The 27,037-nt window shown below is 46.6% G+C and overlaps 1 protein-coding gene across 2 annotated transcripts in view; it reads right to left on the bottom strand.

Moving 5' to 3' along the window:
• Positions 1 to 27,037, bottom strand: part of DPF3 (double PHD fingers 3) — a 245,745-nt gene that overhangs the window by 213,287 nt on the left and 5,421 nt on the right. The window lies entirely within an intron of this gene.

Genomic DNA, 27,037 nt, shown 5'->3' on the forward strand with positions numbered 1-27,037 from the left:
GCACAGAAAATATCTGGAAGGATATAGAAAAAAACTGCCCTGAACTGTGAGGAACAGAATGGGAGACTGGAAAGGAAGTCTTTCTCTTTTTTCTTTTCTCTCTCTCTTTTTTTAAAGCATTTATTTATTTATTTATTTATTTATTTATTTATTTATTTATTTATTTATTTATTTATTTATACAAGCACTGGGTACAGTCAGAAGCACGGGAGGGTGAGAGAATTCACCAGAGCCAGAGCGGGTTGCAGAGCAGGCAGACTGACGAAGTACACTGCTGAGGGGAGCAGCGGGCAGCAGGAGAGGTCTGCGCACCATGTGGGACCCTCATCCGGCGGCCTGGCCGGGGATTGAACCAGTGCTGCAGAGGCTGCGAGCAGCTTCACAACCCAGCGCTCAACCACTGTGCCACCAGGGAGGCCCCTTTTTCTTTTTTTTTTTTATCCCCTTCTGCGCTGTGCATTTTTACAATCAGCATATTACTTTTTAAATATTTATCATTATAAAATGAAAAAGTTACTCCAAGCTTATTTCTTTGGTCCTTCCTGTGACATCTGTCCTCCATACCTGTGCAAAGTAGGGCAGTAGGTTTTGGAAGTTCCTTGCTGTTTTTTACACAAATCACAAACTATCTCTGAGAACTTGTTAACACTCAGTCACTTCATGCAGGATGCACCACGCTAAAAAAGGACCCTCCCTTGAAAGTCACTTCACAGAGGAGGAAGAAGAAGTTCCTCTTCAAAAACAGGGTTCCAAGACCAGGGAAACAACTCAGGCTTCTTGACTATCTTAAGGATAACATAAGAAACCCACTGAAAAGCTTCCTTCTACACAATTCAGACCCAGCTTCTGCTCCCTAGCCCCTCAGAATGAAACACAGAAACACACAAAACCAACCAACAGACTGGAATCCCTCCAATTACTCAAATCATCATTTTCTTCTCTTCAAGGATGGACTTTTCAAGTCACACCAACCTCTTCCATCATTTAAATGTGTATTTAGAGCTTTTCCAGGTGGAAGCTTGCGAAATGGAGATCTAATCTCAAAGGGCTTTATCAGTTGCAAAGTAATTAGAAATGAAGTTTAAAAAAATAAAGGGTTGAAGTGATGAGGTCAATAAGAAAATCCAATTTGTTGACAAAATTTTCACTTACATCTGTTTTTCTCATGTATAGTTAGATACACTTGTTATCAGTAAATCAGGGACTTGGAATCTGAAGTGAAGGAAAATGTATATTCTGAGTCTCTTAAACTCCTGGTATTTGGCAGAGCTAGGCAGCAGGATCAAATTGTCAATTGCAGCCTGACCCCAAAATCAAAACTCTAATAATCATGGAAGTTCTGCAGTGAATCATTTACCGTTCACACCTCACTCATCAAAACCCTGAACGTCACCAGAGGGACCAGAATCTGCAACAAACCAGAATGCCTTTCTTTTGGGGCTAGATGTCCTTCCTATTCTACTTGTGCTCTCTCCTTTCCAAGACTGATTTTGAATTGAGGGGAAATAGGCTAAGAAAGCCCTCACCTTTAATATTAATAAGAATGGTGCAATCCCTGATGATCAGAGCTCAGACTACATAGGACTTGAAAGAACGACGGAGACTTTGATATGGAATATGAAAAAGGAACAGGCAGAAGGGGCAGGGAGACCAAATGGGAAAGCCCAGGGCCCAGCTCCTGCCAGCTCCAGTACTGACTTACCGGTGACAATCTTGCTGATTTATTTAGCCAGGATAAGGTACACTTACCTCGCCATATTTTTATCTGTGAGATGAGGGAGATGAAGTCCCAAATGTTTTATTTGCTCTGAATATATATTGTGAGGGAACTAGGAATTGAGCCCACTTTTGCCTTCTTCTCAAAGAGATTTCACAGATGCCACCTCATCATTATCCCTTGTGATATAGAGAACACTTAATATTAGCCCCATGTTACAGACAAACCAACTGAGGCACAAAGTGGTGACCGGACTAGGGCACTGACCTTTTTAGCACATCGTATGGTATTCCAGTGCTGTGGGTCTATGAAGTTCTCTCCGAGTAATGTCTGGAAGCCTCAGACACATGAGAGGAGATAGAACTCAGGCCTCCTGCATTCCAGCCTGGAGCGCTCTCCTTAGCCTCCTTCTATATAGCTTAGTTTTACAGAAAGCTTTTTAACTAAGAATATCAGTAGCCAGGGGTGGTGGAGAAGGCAAAGGATCCTACTGAGCCAGTATATAACCCATGTGTGACATGAGCAGCCCTGGGTTAAGAGGGCAGGAAAGAAGATGGCGTCAGGAGTGAGCACCTGCTGGGTGAGCACCTGCTGGGTGATCTGGTACTTCAGCTCTCAGAGTCTTTAGTGGCGTAAGGCCTGAGGCCTGAGGCCTGAGTAATCAGGCCTGAGTAAGGCCTGAGTAAGTGGCGTAAGGCCTGAGTAATCAATAGGGACCCCAGATCATAATATCTGCGCTCAGTTATAATTCCTACTTTGGGGCAGAAGATGCCAAGCAACTCAGGTTCTAGAATCTAGATAAACTACTACTATCAAAAAGTTGGGTGAGGTGAGAGGACAAAATCAATTATTTAATTAGCATCTCCTCTAGGCCTGGCCTATTCAATGGGTCTTCACAAAGCTCATCTCACACAATGGCATCAAGCAAGACATAGCACGGATCTTCCCCATGGACCAAATAGGGAGGATGTCTATGGTCCCTGCCCCCCCAGACACATAGTCATCATGACCTCACCCCCCATCCCAATACCCAAATTCTCCTGTGCAGGAGACATGGGATACTAATGGCAAATGGCTCCAACCCCACAGAATCCTCCCCCCTGGATTTTTCTCTCTGAAGCAGAAAATCATCTTCTCTTATCATTGCTATTGTCACCCAGCAAGGCTATCTGCCAGGATACCCTCAAAGTACTAAGGACTCCACAAGGCAACTTTGAGGAAGGGAAGCAAGAGAGGTAAAGGCAGAGGAAGGTGGTCACAGAGGCATCCTGGCCCTTGTGGAAACAAGCATTTCCCAGCCTGTTGTGTGAAAGCCCCCAAACCTTGTGTAGGGTAAAGAAAATGTCGGGCTTTTCTGCCCTTCCGCCATCAGGATAGATGATGGATCCTTGTCCTGAATGCATGCCTGATGGCGGGCACCTGGAATAGGGTGTGGGCATAGGTAGATGGGATTCAGCTGAGCTAAGACTGTGCTTTTTAAGGGCGGCGTCACAGGGACGCCAGGAGCAGCAGTAGAAGCTGAAGCCGAAGCCTAGAAGCAGCAGAACGAACTCCAGAGAGCTCAGATAGAGTGAAGACTTGCTGGGGGCTGGGAGGACTGCCAGCCTCCCAGCCCCCCAGCCAGCACCCCTGCCTGCCATATGCCTGGTGAACCCCAATAAAAAACCTGCAAAACCACTGAGGACTCTGACTCCTCCTTTACCCGGTCTGCATGGGATCAGAAAACCTGCACAGTGGCCAGTCCGGCCCTTACACCTTGCATGGGTTGAGGGAGGGAAACTGCATTCCAGGAATCCAGGAGATCCAACATGCCCATGTGGAGTGTGCATCTCACCCCATAGATGACAATATTTTGAAAAGAGCAAATATGTGGCCAGGGAAGAAGAGACCTGCTCAGGCTGAAAACATAGCTGTTTCTTCCGCAACCTGACTGTTTTCCCAGCCTCTACTTGGAGCAAATGGTTATGCCAAACCAAACCCAGAAGTGTGAATAATGCACCGAGCCTACTCACAGGCCTCCCACACAGGAGGGCGTGACAGGCTGCACAGATGGCCTCTCACATAGCTCTGCTGTGGGGGGCTGAGATTCCAGGGCAGCCTCGATGCTCCTCAGCAACCATGCAAGAAAAAGTGGGGTTCCCCAGAAGAGCTATGATGTGTGGGGTGAAGACTTATCACGGGAAAGCGCCAGCCATCCTTGGGCAGACTTCAGCAGCTGGAGTGATTTGTTAGCCCTTTTTTCAAGAGTTAATTTGCTTCCACCAGATTCCATTAGTGACCCGACAGCTTTGGGGCCTGGAGGAGGGCCCTGGAGAACTGCTGAGTCAGCGGACTGCAGGGGCATCTGAGAAGGCCAGACATCTTGCACCCAGCCCTCTTGCACCCAGCTGGGGGTTTCTCTTTGAAGAGCTTAGACTAAGTATTGGCAATGCTGTTATGGCAGCACCCCTGAGCCAGGTATAGAAAGAAGACACACACACTTTGACCACCAAACATAAACAGCTGACACCATACAGTAGGTTTCCCGTATGAAATCATCTTTTCTTCCCAATAGCAGGAAGAAAGTCAGAGTTATAAACTGGTTCCATCTGCAGCTAGAAAGCTGAAGGGAGGGAGAAAGAAGAAGGAGTTGTTTCTTTGAGTTCCAGTTGACAATTCCAGTAGAATAAGAAATAAGGATACTCTTACTACTGCTGCTGCTATTACTACAAAAAATAGTAACAATTACAGTTAACATTTATTTGGCACCTGTGCATGCTAAGAAGTGTGCTGTAAGCTTCTCAGGCACAATCTCATACACTCTTCAACACAGCCCTGCGGGTAAACTGTGGGTAAGAGACACCACACAGCTGCTAAATTAAAGGCAGAGACTCGGGAGAATTGATCAGGAACACCTGACTTGAGGCTTGCACGTGACCCACAGCTGAAGGAAGAGCACAGGCTCCAGCCCTCCACGTACCAGAACTAGCTATGGGGCCCTGGCAAGTGACTTCAACTCATGGGCCATCCTATTCCTTAAGATACCTGAGTGATTTCTTTTTTGAACTTTGCATTTTTTTTATTAGTGGAATTTATCAATTCATTTAGGGAACATCAACACTTGCAACATCCCAGAACAGTGATGCACCTGTTTGTTCAAAGCATCTTTTGTGTCCTTCTGTGGTGTTTCTGGTTTTCTCCACTTGGGTGTGGCATGTTTCTTGTTGTGTCTCTAGGTCCTTCGTGTCTCTATCATACTGTGTCATATATTTTCAGGCCACGTAGTTAGATAGGTACTAACCTATCTAAGTGAGTGAGTTATGAAGGGCCCCTTCTATTCAAACCACAGTTACTGAGCACCTAAGGGCCAGTCATGATGATGAGGAAGGAAGGGTATAAACATAACTGAGATAAGACACTGCCCTCAAGGGGGTTGCGGTCTAGCAGTGCTTTATACAAAAGCTAGAGAGCCTTAGCTGCCCTTGTGGCTCTAAAACACCACTTGGTGATGCCTTTGTAATATAAAAAGTATTTCTGACAGCATTTGTACCCATCTCTGCTAGTTCTTCTAGATGCACACATTCATGGAGAGGTATCTGAAATGACAATCAGCTAATGGGTTTGGGGAGAGGTTTTCATTGTCATCTTTTTACTCCTTTATGTTGCTTCAATTTTTACTAACAAATACACATCAATTCCAGGGCCTCCCCTGGTGGCGCAGTGGTTAAGCGCTGGGTTGCAAGGCTGCCTGCAGCCTCTGCAGCACCAGTTCGATCCCCAGCCACCGGTGAGGGTCCCACAAAAAAAAAAAAAAAAAAAAAAAAACACAAATATCATCATACATCAATTCTATTAAAATGATAAAGTCATTTTTAAATACTGCTAAAACAATGATTTGTATAGGTGGGTATACACACAGACATTTCAACACTAACTGGTATCTCATAAAATTAAGAAATTAGTAACTCTGATGAGACTATGACTATGTTTTTTTAAAAGAATCCTTAATTTTTGCCACTACTTACTAAAATATTAACAGATAAAATGAAATGGGATTTATTTCAAAATAGTCCCTTGTGTGGGAGGGGTAGGCTGTAGGTGAGATAAGACTGGTTATGAGTTGCTAATTGTAGAAGCTGGGTAACAGATAATGAGGGTGCATTCTGTATATTTCCATAGTATACTGTAAAAGAGGAACCTTTTTCAGGGTCAGGTGGAAGCAACATTTTACAAAATCTAAGCTAAGTCCCCTGCCCACAATCTTTGCACCTGAATTTTTCTCCAGCCTTGGCTAGCTCTTCCCTTGGATAACTACAATTTAACTTTGTTTTTCTCTCAGGCTTTCTCTCACCCCCACACTATTCCTTCCAAACCTTCCTTCTGGAATCACCCATCAAATCTATTGGTATTATTTGGTGCCCAGACTGACCACTCTATCTGACCTTACCCTTGCCCAGGGGACAGAGGGTAGAGCTAAGCAATACTCCCACACACCTCCGTTCAAAGTCAGCTCCTATCAGGCTCTGTTTGCCTGAGACAGAGACAGAACAGCTTGACTGGTGGGGGTAGGGGACACATTTCATTTGTTCACTTAATAAATACTCGACAATCACCTACTTTGTGACTGGTAACAAGCCAAGTCCTGGGCCTTCCGTGGTGAGCAAGACAAAATCGTCACCTTAACAGGGTTCTCATGCTTGAGATGTCACTAGATATTAATTATCTCTCCAAACTGCCAAGATTTAGGGTCAAGTGTATATTCTCCTAGACAAACCTGAATCACCTGGGATCTTGTCTAAAATAAGGAAATGCATATCTAATGCCAAGAGCTACCCACCCCAAGCCAGCTCCTCATTGCAGGACAAAGAAAAAAGGATACAAGACCACCAGTAAGGGAATAGCAGCAGAGGAAAGGCAGCCAGCCACACACCCCCACTCATATCAAAATTTTTATAATCTTTGCTGCCATTTCATAAAAATTTCTCATCCACTGTGAGGTTTAACTAGGTGAAATTTTACTAACATGCATGATTGTAACAGTTTTAAAAAACAAAAATTTCCTGCCAGGAACAACTTAGATAACAAGGATAAAATGTTCAGGGACCTCCTATCCGAATGCTTGGTCATGGAGAAATGTATAGCATTATTCATTGAATCACTTATGCCTGCGCTCAAGACACAAGGATGTCTAAATCAACTTTTTTTGGCAAAAAAAAAAAAAAAAATTCAGTTTGGAGAGACCACATATATTTTCAAATTTTCTTACTTTATCACAATAATGAATACAGAGTGTCTTGAGTAAAGATTTCAATTTATTCATAGAGACATAGGGTCTATTCTATTAGTTGTGGACTTACCATTGCTCTAATGAAAATGCAGGCTTTATATACTTCTCCCCCATTGACTATCAGTGCCATGAGACAAAAGCCATCTTGTATTATATCCTTAGCACCTAACACAATACCTGGCATACTACTGATAAGAGTATACAGTTCTTGAATTCAATACAAATACGCCGTAAAAATATTTTTTTTTTTTTATTAAAGCCCAGTGGCACACACCTAGAGGTAGTTCCCTTGCCTCTATAGCAACTAGTTTGTGTCCAGGTCCTAATGAGACCCACTAGACAATGTGCTGATCTCCTCCCTGGGTGGAGATGCAACCAGGGCAGGCCCCACAACACCCCTGACTATCGGGCATTCCTACCTGAAATCAGATCAACCTCCCAAGGCTTCCAAGTGCAAATCTGAGCCCACACCCACCTGCTCCCTCATAGTCCTCATCATCTCAACAATCCATTCTTCTACTCAGGCCAAAGACCTCCAAGTCATCCCTGACAACTCTCTTATCACACCCTACTTCCAATCCCTTTGCACATGCTGTCATCCAATCTATAAAATGTGCTCAGAATCCAGCCACTTCTCACACCCTGATTTCAGCCACTGCCTCCTCCTTACTGGTCTCCCTGTGTAATCCCTAGTTCCTCCTTTTACTCTCAACTCAGCAGGTTGATGCTTGGTTAAGGTCATTCTCATCACCAGAGGATGCTGCTAAAACCCTTCAGTGGGTTCCCAACTCCAAAGATAAGTCAAATTTCTCCTACCACTCTCCCACCCTCTCACTCTGCCCCAGCATCACTGACCTCCAACGCAGTGCGCACAGCTGGCCCCCAGAAACATCTCAACTGCAGCTCCTCTCCAGGACTTCAGGACATTTGCACTTGCTGTTCCTTCTTGACTCTTATTTCTCCAATGACTTCCAATGTCACTCTCAGTGAGGTTTTCCCTCAACACTCCCTGTCCCTGCTTTAGTTATCTTTATAGACTTATACCCATCTGACTTATTTACCTTCTTAGATTACCATGTATCTGTCCCCATTAGAATGTAATCTCCAGAAATGTAAGCTCCAAGGATTTTGTCCATTTTGTCCACTGTTTATGTCCAACGTAGTGCTAGGTGCTCAATAAATATTTGCTGAATCAATAACTAATCCCTATATACCTGGAAGTATTCTTAGCTCCCTATTATGGAGTGGAAATCGCAGAATCACCTTAACGGCAAACAATTTCGTTCATAACAATATATGTAATATATTATATACATAATATTATATATTGCTATGAATATATTTTCTCAGGCATTCCTCAAGTAAACAAATAAGCTCTAATGAATTTCTAGAGGAAAGGAATTCCCATTTCATTTTTACTCCTTCTCACCTTTCCCAAAGTGTGACCACCTTACCTCCTCTCAGGCCCAGAGCTGGAAAATGTCTGCTCAGAGGCTGCAGGAGGGGTGCAGGTGCCCCCAGACCTAGGCTGTTACAATCCACAAGTCTGAGGAAAGAGAAGATGACTGAGAAAGGGAAGAAAAATTAGCACATAGATAAGAAACACATGTTTAAAACCCCTTCCCAGGCTGTGAGTCAGCGGAATGAAGCCAGCACCGGAGTGACAAATTCATCTCACGACCCTATTGCTTTCATTAGAAACTGTGGGGCTCTCTTCAAAAAAAAAAAAAAAAAAAAGAACTGATGTGTAGAAAAAGTGCATTATGTCTGCCCATGTGTCCACAAGGGATGGTCTGGCAACAGAACAAGTGTTTTCCAACAGAATTTTTTCTGAATGTACATTAAGCCACCTACTCTGCCCAATGCAGTGCACACAGCTGGCCCCCAGAAACATCTCAGCTTCAGCTCCTCTCCAGGAGCCCTGGCAGGTGTCAGTGGCTGGCACAGATGCAGCGCATAAGAAGTCACTGCTCAGGGCTCCACTAGCAAGAACAAGGCACTAGGGGACCCACAGAGGGGGTGACTGGCCGTGCCTACAAGCAGTGCAGGGCTCGAAGGGTGAGTAGAAGCTGGATAGGCTCATCAGACAGAGGTGAGGGGGCTGGGGAGGAAGTCCTGGCAAAGACAGTCACAGAGGCAAAGACCTGGAGGTGGGAAATCCAGGGTCTGGCGTGGACCAGCATTCACAGGTGTGCAGAACATCAGGCAAGGGAGTTGGGCCTCCTCTTTCGGCCTGTGTTCTGCCATAGCCTGGTCCCTCCAGACAGAGTGAGTCATCCCTCTTTTGTATTCCTCCATTCCTGTACACACTCCCAGCCACGTGGTCAGTGCTCCGTCCCATGGACGCTGCAGTGCCTGAGGTCTGTGTTCTCACGGAACTTACATGCCCAGAGGAGAGGCAGACAAAAGACATGAACAAACCATAGAGATAGTTTCTGATTGTTGCATGTGCTATGCAAAAAAGCATAGCAGGATGATGAGGGACAGTATTAAAGGGGTGTCGGGAGAGGCCCCCTTAGGAAATGGCTGTGCCACAATGAAGCAGAGGACAGGAATGACAAGGAAGTCCTGGCTTCGTGGTTTCGATTTTCTTGTACAAGTCTGGGGTGAAATCATGTGCTGGGAGATAGAGGGTAGAGAGGGTTTTCAGGTAAATAGCAAAATCCTGGAACTGCTGTAGGAAAGAAATGGAAAGGGAAGAGAAAAGAGGTTGTGATGGGGCACCAAGGACTTGCTGGGGGCTGAAATCATAAACGTGCCAGGGAGCCTATCAATGTGGAGCAGGCTTGAATTTTACAAATAGTATCTATTGATGAAGCTTTATGTCCCTGCAGCTATATTGACACCAGCACTAATATCCTCATAGTGATCTGGATCTCTACCCCTACTTGGTATGAGCTGGGTTTGCTGGAGTGTTTATTTGATTTTAATTAAGTTTGATGGGCTGTGAGGGTTTTCATTACTTGGTTTGACCAGGCACATTCCCACAGCCCCCTCCCCCGCATAGACCCCAGTCGCTTTGGTCTGTGTTTCTGCCATAGCCTCTCGACTCAAGCCATCCAGCAAATTAATCGCCCGCAGTGTCCATGCTGCCATGCCTGAAATAGCTCCCAGCACCTACAGGCTCAGTGGCCAAGTCTCTGCACAGGTATATCTATCCAAGTCCTTCATCACCTTCACCCCCCTTATCTCTCCCAAATACCCAGATTGGTATTCACACTGTCCCTTTTGAACCCAAGCGCACTTAGATGAACAAGCCCAGGAACAGACCTCAGGGTCTTAAGCAAGTTGCTTAAAACCTTCAGCATTTTCTCATCTATAAAATAGTTCATTCTACCCGCTTCCTGGGAGGACTGAATGAGTCAATGTGTGTAAATCACACAACATACGGCTGCTGAGCAGAGCATCAAGGTTCAAGAGATGTAGCTGCCACATGTTAGGATATTAATTTAAGAGGCTGGTATGTAACAATACAGACATCGCCACGTCCAGCACACGGCCACATACAGAAGACATTGGGTACGTGGCCACTGACATCGTTACTATGTTCTGCTTGGTGAATTGTTCTTGGTTTCCATTGCACTCTTCAGGCTTATCTTAGAGGTCAACTTTCACCTTACAGTCTGATGGCTTCAATTTACATTCATATCCAACCTATGCCCTGTCCCTCAACTAGACAAAAAGGTCCTGGAGAACAGAAATTGCACCCTCTGCTTCTTAGTGTCCTCCATAGTGTGGCGTACAGAGGCTTCCACTTTAGGAGGTGCTGAGTAATTCCTGGTTGGTAGCTCTCAAAAGGGAAGCTGCTCTGTCCTCGCCCCCTAGCTTCTGTCTATCTGTAGAGACCCAGTTAAGCCTTGCCTCCTCCATGAAGCTAGCCAGTGAAATTGATTTCTTCCTTCCCGGAAAGTCTACAATACTCTTTTACCACAATTTTCCTTAGATTTTCTAGAATTGTAAGGTAGCGGAGCTGCCGGGAATTGAACTTGTTGCCTACCTTTCTTCTACCCGTGTTCCTTTTATAGGTGTCATCTTTTCCAGCCAGACCAGGAGACCATCAGGCTACCACTAGGGCCTTTTTTATGAGGAGAAAACAAAGACTGAGGTGGACAAATACTGGTATTTCAACCACAGGAGCCCTGAAGGGCTTTTCACAGAGGTCCCATCTCCCAGAGCAAAAATGCCAGGAGGCCCTCTGAGGTTTAAGGGAGACAGGGCTGGAGAATCTAGAGTCCAGGCCCAGCTTTTATGAGCTGTATGAGCCAGGAGGAGAATATCCCCAGACCTTGCCAGCCCTCTGCTAACCTGTCTGAACTGTGAGGAAGACCACCAGCAGTCTTTGAGGATTTTCTAAGCACTAGCTCTACCTCAGGACGAATTGAATCCGAGGGACTTCTCCCTCTCTGATCATTAGCTAATAGGAGTATTATGCAATCTTTTTTTTTTTTTTTTTTTTTTTTTTTTATAGAGGCATGTTTTATTTATTTATTTGTTTGTTTGTTTGTTCTGTTTACACATGCACTGGGTACAGTCAGAAGCGCGGGAGGGTGAGAGAATTCACCAGAGCCAGAGTGGGGAGCAGAGCAGGCAGAAGGACCGAAGTACACTGCTGAGGGGAGCAGCGGGCGGCAGGAGAGGTCTGCGCGCCATGCGGGCCCCTCCTCCGGTGGCCGGGAAGCAGCCGGGGATCGAACCGGCGCCGCAGAGGCCGCGGGCAGCTTCGCAACCCAGCGCTCAACCGCTGCGCCACCGGGGAGGCCCGTATTATGCAATCTTTTCTGTTCCTTCTGCCCATTCTCCTACCAAGTACTTCATTTAATAGACAAAAAATGAGAGCATACAGAGCAAAGTCTGAACAAATGAAAAGATACCTCCCTCCTCTACCTCCCTGCTCATGATGGCTGAAGCTGGGTAATAGACACATGGGGTTATTTATACGGCTCTGTATCCTTCTGTATAAGTGTGTTCTTCCATGCTAAAAAGCAATAGCAAGCTCGCCACATTCTACCCTGTCACATACTAATTGAATATCCACTTCCTAGATGAATCTCATAGGTTGTCATGCGCCCCCACTGCCCTCGCAATGGTCCTGAATCTCTTTTTTTAAAAGGAACTCCATCTGCAATTTGTAAGAATTCAATACTTTTTAACTTTGCACCCTGGAGAAAAGAGTTGTAAAGAAAGAAAAACAAAGTGGGGTGTCTGGAGCCCCACATGTGGCTCGGCGCTTCCTCCTCCTACCAAGCCCATTGCTTTGTAAGGGTGTCGACTAGGATTTGAAGTGACCACAGCCCGTGTCCTCACTGCTAAGCCTAAAGTAGATCATCGGAGTCTAGAAAGCACTTGGTACCCATAACCCCTCTTCTTCCCCCCACATACGTATATTAAAAGCCTCATTACAATTGTTGTTGCCTGGGGTCGGGGGAAGGAGGGCTGGGAAGAACAGTGGTTCTTTAGAGGCCTAAGGATCAGATGGCAGAACTTGTGGCAAGCTTTTGGGCCTCAGAGACCCAGTATGAGGCAATCCTGTTTGGCTGGGCATTTACCCACAAGGGGATGAGTAACTTTGGGTGTTTTATTGGGAAACTATTATCCTCTCTTCTCTCTATGCACACTAATCCTATTAAAGCTCTTTCACACTAAGAGTATGCTTTATCTTTATGCAGCAGATGGCAGAACCTAGAATTAAGAGTCATGCAAGTTTGAGGGTCCCAGGGTACTCCTCAGTCTGCCCACTAACAATACTATGAATGAATAGAAGGCTTGGGAGATAAGTGCTTAGGTATGATCCACAACAGGAAATCAGTTCTTTGCGCAGTATTGCCATGAATCTAAACAGATTTTTTTTTTAACATATTTGAATATTTGGGTATTTTTGCAATATATTCCTATTTGAATATTTGCCTTTTGTCTCTTTAATTTTGTTACAAGTGATTTGTTGTTAATTTCAGTTAGTTTTGTGGTGAAAATATTGTCATTATGTCCTTTTGAGTGTCCTTCTTCTGTTTTGCAGCCTTTTCTCCTTTGGCAAAACTGCCTTGCAGCCAGTTAGTTCTGCGGTGAAAATGTTCATGGCGAGACTGCTTGCAAGATGCTTGCAGCGAAACTAACGGACACACAGACACTCAAGGGAGAGCAGAAGGGAGCAAAGTGCTCCAGACTCTACTTGGGAGGAAAACCAATCCACCTGTAACATCAAATACTTCAAGGATGAGAATGGGGTGTCAATTTCTCCAAACTACCAAATGGGAGAGGGAATGATAGGGGAGCTGTTAACGGGAAAGCTCTATTGTCACAGCTTTGCCCAGCTAATACTTTGTCCTGCATGTACACACTCAAATCTCATTTTTATTTTCTAAATTTTACCCCAAAAAGCCTCCTCAGTCTCCTACCCTTCCCAGGCCCTATCATTAAATCTTCCACTGGCCGGGAGGAAATTTTGGGAATACAAATTGGATCAAGTCACTTTCTACCTTAAATCCTTCTATTGCTCCTCACTGCTTTTAGGAGAAAGTAACACTTCCTTAAAATACCCATCAAGGTCCTCTGTGTTCTGGACCTTTCTGAACCTTTCTGCCACACTTTCCCTCTGGCAGTCCCAACCATAGCAGCCTCCCTCGTTTTTCCCTCCAACATGCCACAGGCCCTTTGCATGTGCTGTTCCCCCTTTGTGGGATGAAATGTTGCCTAACCACACAAGATCATTACAGCTCCCCCCTATACTTTTTATATCATCCTGACATCTCCAAGATGACACAAGTCCCACTTTTATTTATCCACAAACATGACTTATATCTGTCTCCCCAACCGGACTGTAAGCGCCACAAAGACAGTCCATGTCAGTTTTACTCACTTTGATACCCAGGGCCCCAGACACTGGTACATTATACATGCTCAGCTAATACAAGATAAATGCCAACTACACTGTGGCCCGGGGAGACATAAGAATGAAGAAGAGAAAGGAAACACAGCTGGAGAAATGGGAGAGGGGAGGGGGAAGGGAGAGGAGGTGATAGGACATTAGCACTGGAGCTTTGGGGGAGGGAGAACAGGCACGTGTACCTGTGGAGGTGTGAAGTTGTACTCTCAAAATTACATAGTTTTGAAAATGAATGGCAAGTCAATAAAATTGGAGGAAAAGAATAAATAAAATGCAAAACAAAAAGCAGTGCCGGAGAAATCCGTGATACAAATGTCAGGCCAGTGTGAGATGGTGAGCTGCTTCTTCTGGACACAGGCAACTGACAACCTTTTCCATTAGCACAAGAGTCGGGGTCCTGGGTGCCACACAATTCTCAGCCTCTCTTAAAGAAGAGCCTCTGTCCAGGACAGTCCCCAGAGGACAGATGAGAATGTGACTTACTCCTGGGGAGTGTGGAGGCTGAAAAAGAAGGCCAGAAGAGATTGAAGGCCAACCTCCTCACGCCCTTCCTGTTACTTACTATCTCTCTGAAAATGTAGCTTTGTCCCTCACTATCGGGACTCACAGAGAGAAAGGAAGAGAAGGTCGCAGACAGAAATGATCTTCCTCCCTCCTATCTGGAGTCACAGAAAAGGGAGCTCAGGCTATCTCTGTGTTCGCTTTTGGTCTCCAGAGATGGGGGTGGAGGGGAGGGAGGAGGCGGGAAGATTTAGAACAGTCAACTCAGAAAGCGCTGTTTTTCTACTTGGTCATCAGACACATGCCCAACCAAGGGATACAAAACAAGCTGAAGTTTAGGTCCTCTGAGGGGGCTGTTGCATCCCATCAATTATACCACGTGGAACAAACTTGGGACAGTTAAAAATAACAGAGGGGTCTGGTGTTTGGAAGATCTGAAGTTTGGAATGCCAGCTTGTCCTGCACAGATGCTGCCTACCAAACGTATGTGTCGGGGAGGTGGATCTGCACCCCCACCGGGATGGGAGGGTGTCTGGGCTGTCACCTAACACCCTGATCATGTGTGTTGGACCAAGCTGGGAACATGCACAAATCCCCTCTCAACCACCTGCCTCACTTTGGTCTGAAGGACTTTGCAGCCCCTTTCTAGCTGAGGAAAGGGCAGCGCTCACTAGGCAGAGAGCACCCCCTCCCCTGGGAGGCAGCAGCATTATTGACAGCCTGAGCCAGGGAGCTCAGCCATATCCCAGTCAGTTCACCTCTGTGTGTTGTTTCTGCATCTGTGAAATTCTCGTTCCTATTCAGTAGGACCAGTATCAGCACCGATTAAAGACCGTGTGAGAATAAACCCGTGGACAAAGCATCCCTCAGGTAAATCTTTTTTTTTTTATCAATTTTTATCTCTTTTAAAGATTTATTTATTTATACATACAAAAACTGGGGAACAGGCCAGAATTTTGGGTGGTGAGAGGACTCACCAGAGTCAGAGGGGGAACAGAACAGGCAGATTGACCGAAATACACTGCCCCTCAGGTTAATCTTTCTCAACATCTCTTCTAGCACATGTGTTGTAAGAGTTAAAAAATAAATTAGTAAACTTGGCCTCCCTGCTGGCGCAGGGGTTGAGCACAGCATTATAAAGTTATTTGCAGCCTCTGCAGCAAGAGTTCAATACCGTCCGGCCAGGGAACTACCCACATGGTGCAGCAGACCTCTCCTGTCTCGCCCGCTGCTCCCCTCAGCAGTGTATTTCGTCAGTCTGCCTGTTCTGTTCCCCACTCTGACTCTGGTGAATCCTCTCACTCCCCCCCACACCTCTGGCCTGTACCCCAGTTCTTGTATGCATAAATAAATAAAATAAATAAATTAGTAACTATACCAGAGTTCTAGAACTTCTTTCTTCTGAGAAAAACAGAGCTTCTCATACTTAATATCTCATGTTCCTTAAGATGCCAATGTAGGAAAAAATCAGCAAATATGTCCTTCTACCTACAGATGAAAAAACAGGGTCTCTGTGAAGGTTTATCAGAGGGTAACATGTGCCAATTCTTCTAAGCATTTTACATACATGAGCTTAGTTCAGTCTCCCAACCACCCTCTGAAGGAAGAAACTCACTCCCACCTTACAGATGAGGAACCAGCACATGGCTTGGGGTCCTGGGACAGCCTAGGAGGTCATGGGATGGCTTTTGAACATACCCACTTCAGCTTCAGAGCTTGCATCCAAGACATGGGCCACATATGCCCGCTTGTGGCACCCCTGCTCCCTGCAGGGATGTTTGAACTTTCAGAGTGCAAGAACAAGGAACTCTGAGGTCTGGTGAGATACCCAGCCTCCCCAGAGAGCTAACTCCCTGGACTCCCACTTCCTGTGGACGGCAATGGATGACATGTGGGTGGAGAGTTTGAATGGTAACAGGGGTGTCAGTGAGCCTGGGTGGCTGTGGGGAAGCCACCCCTTCCAAAGACAGCACCCAAGGCAGGATTCCATTCAACCTTAGTGAGAGGGAGCCATAGGAGATGGAACACCCTCCTTGCTGGGGGACATGATGACCACCCCAGCCTGCCCCTGGAGCCTCTCTTTCAACCTCTGATCTGTTCAAGTACTTCCCAGAATTGGCTGCCAAACTGGGGTGCCCTCAGACCAAACCGACCCAGGCTAGTTCCCATTTTCACCTTCTGCATCAACACCCCCCTCCTTCCCCACACAACCAAGTGGATCCAATCCTTCCCACCTGGCCTTCCCCCAGAAAGGACGGCTTCTCGAAGGAATTAAATCAAATGCTTTCCAAATCTTTGTTCACTTCTCTTTCATGCCTGAACTGTCCCAGCCTCACCACCTCCCACCATCCTTCCAAACTCAGTTCAAAGCCACCTCTTTTCTGAAGCCTTCCCAGACCCCGGTGGGGGGGCTGGACAGCATCCCCCACCATGCACTTCACACACACCCTTTCTTCTCTCATGACTTCGTCTTCTCCTCTATTTGCTGTATGCCAGCTTCATCCTTTTCCTCCCTCCCTCCCCGCCTCTACTCCCACCCCAAGAGCTTGAGTGTGCTCCTCTCAGAGACCCAGCAGAGAATGCTCCGCCCTCCCTTTCCTGCTCCTCCAGTGTCTGAGGCAGGTGCAAAACAGGAGGCAGGAGAAAGATGTCAGCAGGCACCAAGGAAGGGTGTAGAGGTCGGAGGACTCCAGGCTGAGTGCAAAGGTCCACATGAAGCCCTGAGTGACGTCTCCTCTATCTAGGGCCCAAGCATGTTAGGGAGCCTCAGGTCTGAGTCAAGAATGGAACAAGTTGCAGAAAGCAAAAGCAAAAGCAAAGCAAAAAAAAAAAAAAAAAAACAAAACCACAGTGGGCTCTTCCTTCTGGGGACTTGAAAATTGACCAGAGAGCCCAGAGGAAAACGCAGGGGCCTGGCTTTTCCACAGCTGCTGGCTCTGGGTCTTAGAGAGAAACGGGATATTTCATAGCTTTTCCATTGTCTGGATCAGTTCATTTGGGTCACAAAGGAGACAGGAACTCTGGGCAACACTGGGCAATAAGAAAGGTTGTTCCATTGATCGAAGTTTCTTTTGTTGTTTCTCAGGAACCTGAACACATTCCAGGCAGGTAATGGGTAGGAACAAATGGTGGCCAAGAGGACCTATATTACCGGGTCTTGGGAATTTGGCTGATCATCAAATACAAGGATCCTATTGCTCCAAGGGTAGCAGAGCTAGCTCGGTCCCAGAAAGGCTCCTACATTCAGACTCCAGAACCAGTCGGGCTCCATCGCTCCCAGCGCTGGCTGGCCTCTCTAGCCCTGAGGGGGCAAACAACACCCCCGGGTGTGCTCTGGGCCAGAGAACTCTGGGGACTCTCTGAATTTCATGGAACCCTATAGATCAATGTTCATTCCAGCTACCCTGTGCATCACTGACCTAAAATTGAATGATCCAGACCTGTTCCCCATCCCCCAGAGATGTGTGTAATTAGATAAAATGAGGACAGAATATGTATAAGTATCTGTTATACTGGGATGGCTGCCCAGAAAGGAAATGAGCACCAGGAACTGGTCGGCCCGAAGTGGCCCCTCTGTACTAAAGGGACGGCTGCCGGGGCTGAAGGAGAGTTACCTTTGGGAGTTGGTGCTGGTAAGGTATGATCTTTCTGAGTTCACAAACACTTGGGCGCTGTGGTGCCAGCAGGCACAAGGTAGGTTCTCTATCGATTTGGGCACAAGGGTAAAGGATAGTCCTGGAGCCCTCGGTGGCCTTTTCAGACTTTAATGTTCTTTCTACGCCATTGTGGGGCAAGCCCCCAGGCTGGTAAGGCAGGGAGACCTTAGGGGGTTGGGGGCCAAGAGGCTAGCAGGCCTCCCAGCCCCCCGTGAATCTTTACTCTTTCTCTTGGGCTCTCTCTTGTGGTCTCTCATAGCCATTTCCACCATAGCTGTCTCTGAGTAATGCCGCCCTTCTAGCCTCATTCTCTAGGCTCAGGTATGTCCACTTACATATATGCCTGCACCATACTCCAGGTGTCTACCGTCAGGCATGCGTGCCCAGTGCCTACACTCCCAAGCGCCTCCTGCATTAGCACAATCAAGGCCACAGGTGATAGACACAGAAACCAATGGTGTAAAAGCCTGACCAATTTTCATTTACCCTTCAGGTACAATTCTGCTCCTATACATTTATTTCTTGCACTGTTAGCATTTTTCTCTGGCTGTCCACGCTGAAGGCTGTCTAGCAGACCAAGATCCAAATTAAAACAACTCAGGTCACTAGTCTCCACCTCAGGCCTTCACCTTCCTCTGACAAAACCAGTTCTCTCCAGGGTGGCACCTTCTTCCAAATAGCCCCAACCATGAATGATTTGGTATATGGGAAAAAGGACATGCAAAAGTTAAACTGACAGATATTTTTAACGCCCACAACATGAAAAATGTAGGTTCTTGCATAAAAGCTGGCACAGTACTTTTATGTCCCCATCAAGTCCATAGATCTGCACTGGACAGGGTAGGAAGGCTGAGTCACCGGTCCCATGTAAGTAAACAAAAAGCATTCTCTCAACAAATATGTAGATGAAAACAGTAAAAGTCTATAATTACCTACAAAGCTCAATAGGGTGGGCAGTAGACTTGTACCAGATCCCAGCGCTGGGTTAACCATTATACACTCACATCCTCACAACTTAAAAACCCAGAAAAGTTCTCAGGTATAAATAAGGGTAAAGGAAAGCCCACACCAGCTGAGCACATAGTAGGTACTCAATAAAAATGTTGATTTATCAGTAGCTGTTCCCAAGTCTCAGGTGACTGGCCTCTGAAAGAAAGCAAAGCAGAAAGGCTGGCCTATATTTCCCAAAACCAAAGAGAATAAAGTCAAGTTTTTTAGATCTACAAGGATGAAGTGATCAAGAAACAAGGGGCTAGAAAAAAATGATGCTGACCCTCATCACTGCTGCACATGCTTCCTGCAAGCAAGGCCAAGCTCATGTTTGTTTGCTGATTCCTAAAACTGAAGAATTGGAGGGAAGGAATTCTGCCACAGGAATTCTCTCATTGACAAGGGAGAAAATGAGAAACACATCTACTCTAAAGGGTTAGAAGCAAATTAGGTGTCTGCCTGTTGGCTACACGTGCTCACTTATTCCGCAGATATTAATAACATGTCCATTAGGCTGAGTCCTAGGGATAAAGGCACAGGTGGCCACCATCCAGCTTTCCAGGACCTTGCCTTCTAACTAGCCAGAGTTAAGTATCTCAATGGTGAGAAGGAAGCACAGACTGTGGAGCTGAGGGCATGTGTGGTCAATTCTATGCAAGGGTCAGCAAGCCCTAGGAGTATGGGATGTTTGAAGTGTCAAGAAGACAAGCAGGGAAACGTTCATCAAGTGAATCTGGGGGCAGGATGAGGCTGGAGGAGCTACAAGCAGTTCAGTAAGATGACAGCAGGATGAGGGGATGGCCTCTCTCAGCCAGGATCAGAAGCATCCTTTCCACATAACACGTTCACCCAGGTGTCTCTTTCTGAGGTTCTGAAGTTGGAGCCCACAGATCTCTAGAGTCTCCATTGATGGGCTCCTCAAGGTCAGTGAACCCCAAAAAAACCATAAGTAAATGAGCATTTTTTTCCTAGGGAGATAATCCACAACTTTAGGATGGCCAAAAGGGTCCGTGTTTACCAAGGAAAGGTGAAGAAGAAACACTGAGCAGCCTGAACACCAGTGCTGGTGAGAAGCCATGGTTTGCCAGTTCAGGATCCTGCACATAGCTTGGTATCTGACACCTCACAGGTTTTCAAAATGAACAGAACTAAAGGGATGAGTGCAAAGACATGGGATGAAACCACCATTTTCATCACCAAAACAAACATTTGCGAGCAAGCACTGACTGTGTACGAGGCACCGGGCCAGACTTCGGGTACCTCTTTCCATAAAGGCACATGGAAGACTGTCTTCCCATCCTCCGTTCCCAGAGGCAGCATTGCAAAGCCAAGTTTCTCAATGTGGGTACAAGTCACCCAGGGCAATTCACTGCAATGCCAAGATCAGGTTCAAACTCTAGTTGGCAGTTGCCTAGCAACAGGTAACCCTGAAGACACATCCCCAAACTGAGATACCAGAAAGGGCATTCAATGGACACACTGACCCCATGCAAGTCTGCACACCAGTCCTTTCAGGAACAATTAAGGGAAGGAGACTCAGCAGTCAAAAGGAGGCAGAAGGGGAAGCTGGGAAGGTGTAGGTCTTCCCACCTCTGGGGAGTGGGCACAGGAGTGGGAACTGAGGATTGAAGGAGACAGGAGACTCAGGAAGAGAAGACAATTGGTACATCTGCACTTCCTCTTCCAGACCTACCTACAATTACTCTTCCAAGCAGTTGCTGAGCAGGTCCCAGCCTAACCTAAGGACCCAGGGAGTGGCAGGAAGGCTTACCTGGACCTGTGCCCAGCCCCACCCTGAAGTCATCTTCCCAGTAGCTCCATTGGAGAGTAAGAAGGAGGGCAAGATGACAGGCCTCAAAGTGCAGCTGATGGGGAAGAGTTTCACCCAGCGGCCCCGGGCAGCTCACTCCCTCCAGAGGCAGCAAGCACTACAGAGACAAAGAGACCTCACTTTCTAAAACTCAGATCTTTGTAGTGAGACTCCTTCAGCTAAGAGTCAGGTAAGACCGGATTTCTGAAAACAATCCATCACACTCCAGGCCCCTCTCCCCGGGTAGGAGGTGGAGAGCTTGAGAAGTCAGGTCTTTCCTTGGAATCTATCATCCCATCTCCAGAAAAGTCTTGGGGGCCAGGGAGGAAAGGGCGAATAAATATATCAGTCTGGAAGCGATTCAGGAAGAACAAATGCGGAAGTCAAACAACAACAAATAAGGCGGATATAAATCCAGATAAAATATTAAAATCATTAAAGGGCTGCTGCTCCCTGAAGATTGGGGAAAATGAAGAGAGTTAATTAAAAGCAATCTCCATGCACTGCTGAGCCAGCCGGCCCTGATAAATCAACAGCTGGGGCTGCTGTGGAGGGCGGTCAAGGGACTTGGGGGGTGGGGCTGGGACTGGTCAGGGCCCTGGTGAAGCCAGAGACAGCAGTAATGATGAAAGTTTAGGGCTTTATTAAATATTTTGTGACCACTGAATAAAGTTGCTAGGGGGGAAGGGGTGGGAGGGATGTGATCATCCAGGTGAACAAAGAGGGAAGAAGATAATGATGAAGAAGTGTTGTTTGATTCAAAACAGATTGAGACTGTAAGGTCAGCATCTCTGATTGGCCCCACGAGCTGAGGCTTCTGGCTTTTATCTCCCGGCCAGATCTGCAGAGGTGGATGAAGACTAAAATCTCTCTAGGACCCCGGGGTTATGTCTGTTTTGGGGGCGAGTGGGGGAAGCAGTGCAAAGTCAAGGAAAGCAAGGTCTGGAAATAGGAGATAGAAGGGAACTTGAAAATTCTTTTTGTCTAAGCCAGACTTACAGCACAAAACTAAAAGGTCAGCAGAAATGGTGCTAACTTTCCTTTTACTTTCTTGCTTTTTCTTTCCCCCTCCCTTTCTTTCTCGACTTCCTTCCTTCCTCCTTTATTCTGCAGCCAGATAGTTTGTTTTTCCATATTAAATTAAAAAAAGCTCAGAATTTTCAGACCAACCTAAGTTTTAAAAACAGAATTTTATAGGTATTTCAAGAACAACCCTTCTGTATTTTGAGGGAACCCTCCAGTTCTTCCTTGATGGAAATATAATCAAGAGAAATGATTGGGGGAAAGTGGTTTTTTTTCTTCCTCCATAGAACTGGGATTGGAAGGGGAGTGTGTGCATGGGGAAACATAAGGAATTATGCATTTGGATATGCATTTTAATTAGGTGGACAGAAGCAGCCGCCTGTTAATTTTTCTTGCTTGTTTCCACTTAGCATTCATCACAGGCAGAACCACCATAGAGCGCTCCCACGATAATAGATGCTTCTGCATTGGCTAAGTCCTCAGGGAAAATAATTAGCAGGAGAGAATATATTCTCTCCACTCCCACTATCCCATCCACCCTGCCCTCCCCCCAACCCCTATCCCCACTGACAGTGGTTTCCCCAGGAGAAGCCTAGGGGAACAGTCAGCCTGCTTTTGCCCTGCTAAAGAACAAGAAAGGGTCTGGAAGGAAAAAGAGACAGGCTGGAGGACCTTCCTTGGAGTGGAAGCTCCTGGATGCAGGAAGGGAGGCTGCAATGCTGTTACTTCAAAGGCCGACTGGCCATCAGAACTGGCAGGACAGGATGAAGAGTACACCCAAGGAGAGAAGTTCTCACTGGGCTTCCCTGGCAGCAAACAAAGACCTGCAAGAGTGGTTGGTTGAGGATAATGGGCATCAGGAAGACGTTTCTTACTCACTTGGCTTTTATAAAGTACAGGAATGTTGTCATTTTGCAGCAAGTCTGAATGGGAAGCATTTCTAAGGCTGGCAACCAAGACAGAACTGTAATTCTGAGATCTGACCCAGCCACCATGGTCTCAGGGTCTACTTTTGCATTAAAAATCAACTCCTGCGGGCCTCCCCTGGTGGCGCAGCGGTTGAGCGCTGGGCTGCAAGGCTGCCCGCAGCTTCTGCAGCGCCGCCGGCGAGGGTCCCACAAAAAAAAAAAAAAAAAAAATCAACTCCTGCCACTGATCTCCTCTGTCAATTACATGTCCTCCTTGCTCACTAGCAGATTTAAGCTCCAGCCCCATCTTCTCACCCTTATTCTCCCCCAGTGGCTCTTGGTAGGAGGAGGAGCGAGAGACTGGAGGATAACCAGGGCTCAAGTACCAGGAAAGCCTTCAGTCGGCCAACTTCAGCTGCCTCTGATTTCTCGGTTCAGGGCTGACAAGGGGAAATGAAATGAAGGCCTTCCCCTGAGTTCAAAGTCTCACCTATTTCAAACCCAGACCATGGGAAAATCCCAGTGAGGTGCCACGGCTATTTACACACAGCCGGGTAAGTAAGCTGTGCATTTCCTGAGGTACAATGATGAGACATGAAGTGTGATGCCAGCACCGTTTTGTTTATTTTAGTTTTAATGTACTAAAGTTATGTTGAACAGATGAGGTATAGTGGACTCTGAGATGGCCTCAGACAGCTAAAGGGAACTTGGTAGTTCTAATAACACCTCACTTTTGCCCTTCACACCTTCTGTAATGTTTTCACATCCATTATTTCCTGTGGGCCCTTTGCAGGGTGAGCAGGGGGAAGGGGAGAAAGGAGATACAAGTTCATCTCACCGTATGAAAAGATGGGCCTGATGTGCTCCCTCTTGACTTTCAAGCTGTCCTAGCTCCCAAGGTGCGCCCTTGGCCTCTGGGGCCAGATGAAGCCACCGCTATGCCTAGGAGACATTCCTTTCCAGCCTCACCAAGTTAACCATTGTGGCTATAGCTCCTGTAGCCTCCCCAAACCCAAACCCTGACCCAGCATGAAGGCCCTGCCCAGGAAGGAAAGGGGACTTTGGGGGTGGGGTGGGCGGGGAATCAAGGCAAAGGCAATCCTTGTGGCTGGGAGGAGAGAAGCAGTCTCTGGGTTACCAGGGCATTTACTTCTCACCCCTCCCCCACCACACACACACACACACACACACACTAGTGGTTTTTGGGCCTCCCTGGTGGCACAAGGGGTTAAGCATCAGCACTGTGAAGTGCAGTTCAATCCCCAGCCAGGGAGCTACCCACATGGCACAGCAGACCTCTCCTGTCCTGCCCACTGCTCCCCTCAGCAGTGTATTTCAGTCAATCTACCTGTTTTGTTCCCCACTTTGTCTCTGGTGAATCCTTTCACCCCCACACCTCTGGCCTGTACCCCAGCTCTTTAAAAAATATTAATAATAATAATAATTCAAAAAAATAGTGGTTTTCCCATGAGGGAAGCTCAGAGGGATAAAGAGGTTGAATTCTGTGATACTATTAGTACTTTTTCTTTAAGTGTATGAGTGGGGACTTACCTGTGCTATCTAGAAATGCAGATCTCAATTTTAAAGAGTCTAAAATTGAAGGGACCCGAAGAATTGAAATTAGGGTTCAAACAGCTACTTATACTCCCATGTCCATAATAACTTTATTCGCAATAGCCAAAAGGCAGAAGCAACCCAAGTGTCCATGTTTGGATGAACAGATAAACAAAAGGTGGTCTACATGACAATGGAATGTTATTTAGTCATACAAAGGAAGGAAAATCTGATACATGCTATGACAGAGATGAACCTTGAAAACATGCTAAGCAAAAGTAGTCACAAAAATACAAATAGTGTGTGATTCCACTTAGGAGATGCTTAGAATAGACAATAGATGCAAATTCATAGAGACAGAAAGTAGAAGGTGGTTACCAGGAACTGGGCAGAGGGTGCAGTCAGGGGCAAGTAGGAATAGGGAGTTATTGTTTAATGGGTACAGAGTTTCTGTCTGGGAAGACTGAAAAAAAAGTTCTGGAAATGAACACTGGTGATGAGATACAACATTACAAATGCACTTAGTGCCACTCCACTGTACACTTGGAAATGGTTAAAATGGGCCTCCCAGGTGGCACTGGGCTGGCGAAGCTGCCCGCAGCCTTTGCAGCATCGGTTCAATCCCCGGCTGCTCCCCGAGGAGGGTCCCACATGGCGCGCAGACCTCACCTGCCTCCCGCTGCTCCCCTCAGCAGTGTGCTTCGGTCCTTCTGCCTGCTCTGCTCCCCGCTCTGGCTCTGGTGAATTCTCTCACCCTCCCGCCCTTCTGACTGTACCCAGTGCTTGTATAAATAAATAAATAAATCTTCAAAAAAGAAATGGTTAAAATGGCCCACTGTAGGTTATGCATATCTTACCACCATTAGGGAAAAAAAATTAAGGGGCTACCCCTCTCTGCTGGAGGTCAAGGTGATCATTTGGTTTTTCTTTCATTTTGCTTAAGTCTCAGAATTTATACACCAGCTTCTGTGAATTCTGTGATGGGTTTTACAACCCCCTCTTCCTCCTTTAGGCTTATAGAAAATTACCCAGGGAGCTTTCAACCAAAGTAGAGCCTGCTAATAATACTCCTACTACCCCCCACCCCCTCCCCAGACCCTAGAGCAACCTGGGATGTTCTGAAGGCATGCCACTGAAGGAAAGGCAGTGAATTCCAATTTAGACACTGCTAATACCCGCCTGGGTCTACAGCAGCCCCTGTGTGTCTGCTGGTCTCCTCCAACTCCTCAGCAGTAACGTGGCTGCACTAGAAGAAGCTCCGTGAGTCATCAGAACAGGTCCATCTACTGCAGATCACTGAACAGCCAGGTGTCTGCAACTCTCCACAGGAAAGTAAACCCCACGCTTTATTTCCACGTTCATCTGGATGGGCCCTGTGTCGGGGAGGAGGCAGGTCCCGGGAGATTAGGGATAAATGAAATCCGGAGGAGAAAAATCTTGCTTGGTTCCCCTTCTTGCTCCACACATTTAAAAAATAGAGGAAAAAAAAAGACAGATGTTCTCAGTAATTCCAGTCTTTCTCACAACCAAAAACTTCATCTGATTGCTTATAAACAGTAAAATTGGCCAATTCATCTTCCCACTTCTTTCCTCTCTCATCCATCCTCTGGTTGGGGAGCTTACAAGAAGAAAGTATTTGAAAGGGAGAATCAGAAGAAAGCCCATTTCTAAAGGGTCTACCTGGTCCTCAGTCTGAGGCCCTGAAAAGGGAGAGGAAGTTCCGTCCTGGTTAGAACCCAAGCAGTAGCACGACATGGCAAAGGATGAGACGGTGGGAGAGGCTCCCAGTCTTAACAACTCCCCTTTAAAGCTACACTTCAAAACCAGGAAGAATTCCGACTCTGGCCCCTGACGGTCTTCTCCGTCCTCATGGACCACAGTCAGAGCCCTAAAGTGTGTGGCTTGAAAGGGATGTGGGAAATCCAGGTGAGTCACCCTCACCTTCAAGACAAGGAAGACACAGCTCAGAGATGTGCCCAAGATCACAGAAAGAGGTGTGTGGGAGCAGAGCTCAAGCATCCGGGATCCTCTCCAGGAGCTTCTCTATTACCACGAGTCAGCAAAGCTACAAAAGACCAGCCAAGGTAAGAAAGAAACGTGGCACAGAGAGAGGGCCACACTGATGGCAGGTGAAAGTTTGGGAATCAGAAAGCCTTTTCTGGTGGAGCGTCCAGTTGCAATTAATACAAGCAGCAGATCTTTGAGGTGAATAACAAGAACAAACACACACACACACACACACACACACACACACACACACAGGTTTCACAGCAACCTGAGATGACCACAGTCTCTGGGTGCAGGGAGGGAGGACAGGGTGCATAAGGGGGATTAGATATGTGCCCATTGTTCCCCAGGCTCAGAACACTGGCCTGGGTGGTGGTGGACTCATGGAGGCTATTTGAACCCCATTATTAGGCGCTTTGAGACTAATCTGCTCACCCTTCCCTGCTCCTAAGTCTTAGCCTCCTCAAGGCTCCTCTCCCTTCGCTCGCCACCCCACGCCACTATGACTATTCACAAACACACACCTAGAAATTCTCAACACAGCCCACTCCTCTTTTCCCACCACCCCCCACACACACCTCCTAACCACTGCTTTTAAAACTGATGCAAATCACAGGCTTCCAAAACCTCCCCTCGGTGACAGTTTTACGACGCTAGCTCCATTCATCCATATGGTTTGACAGACTGTGAAACACTAGTAACCGGACCAATAAGAAAAACAAATT

Source organism: Talpa occidentalis, unplaced genomic scaffold, assembly GCF_014898055.3.
Source record: "Talpa occidentalis isolate TD23 unplaced genomic scaffold, MPIMG_talOcc4v2.1 talOcc4.11, whole genome shotgun sequence".
Taxonomy (NCBI): Eukaryota; Metazoa; Chordata; class Mammalia; order Eulipotyphla; family Talpidae; genus Talpa; species Talpa occidentalis.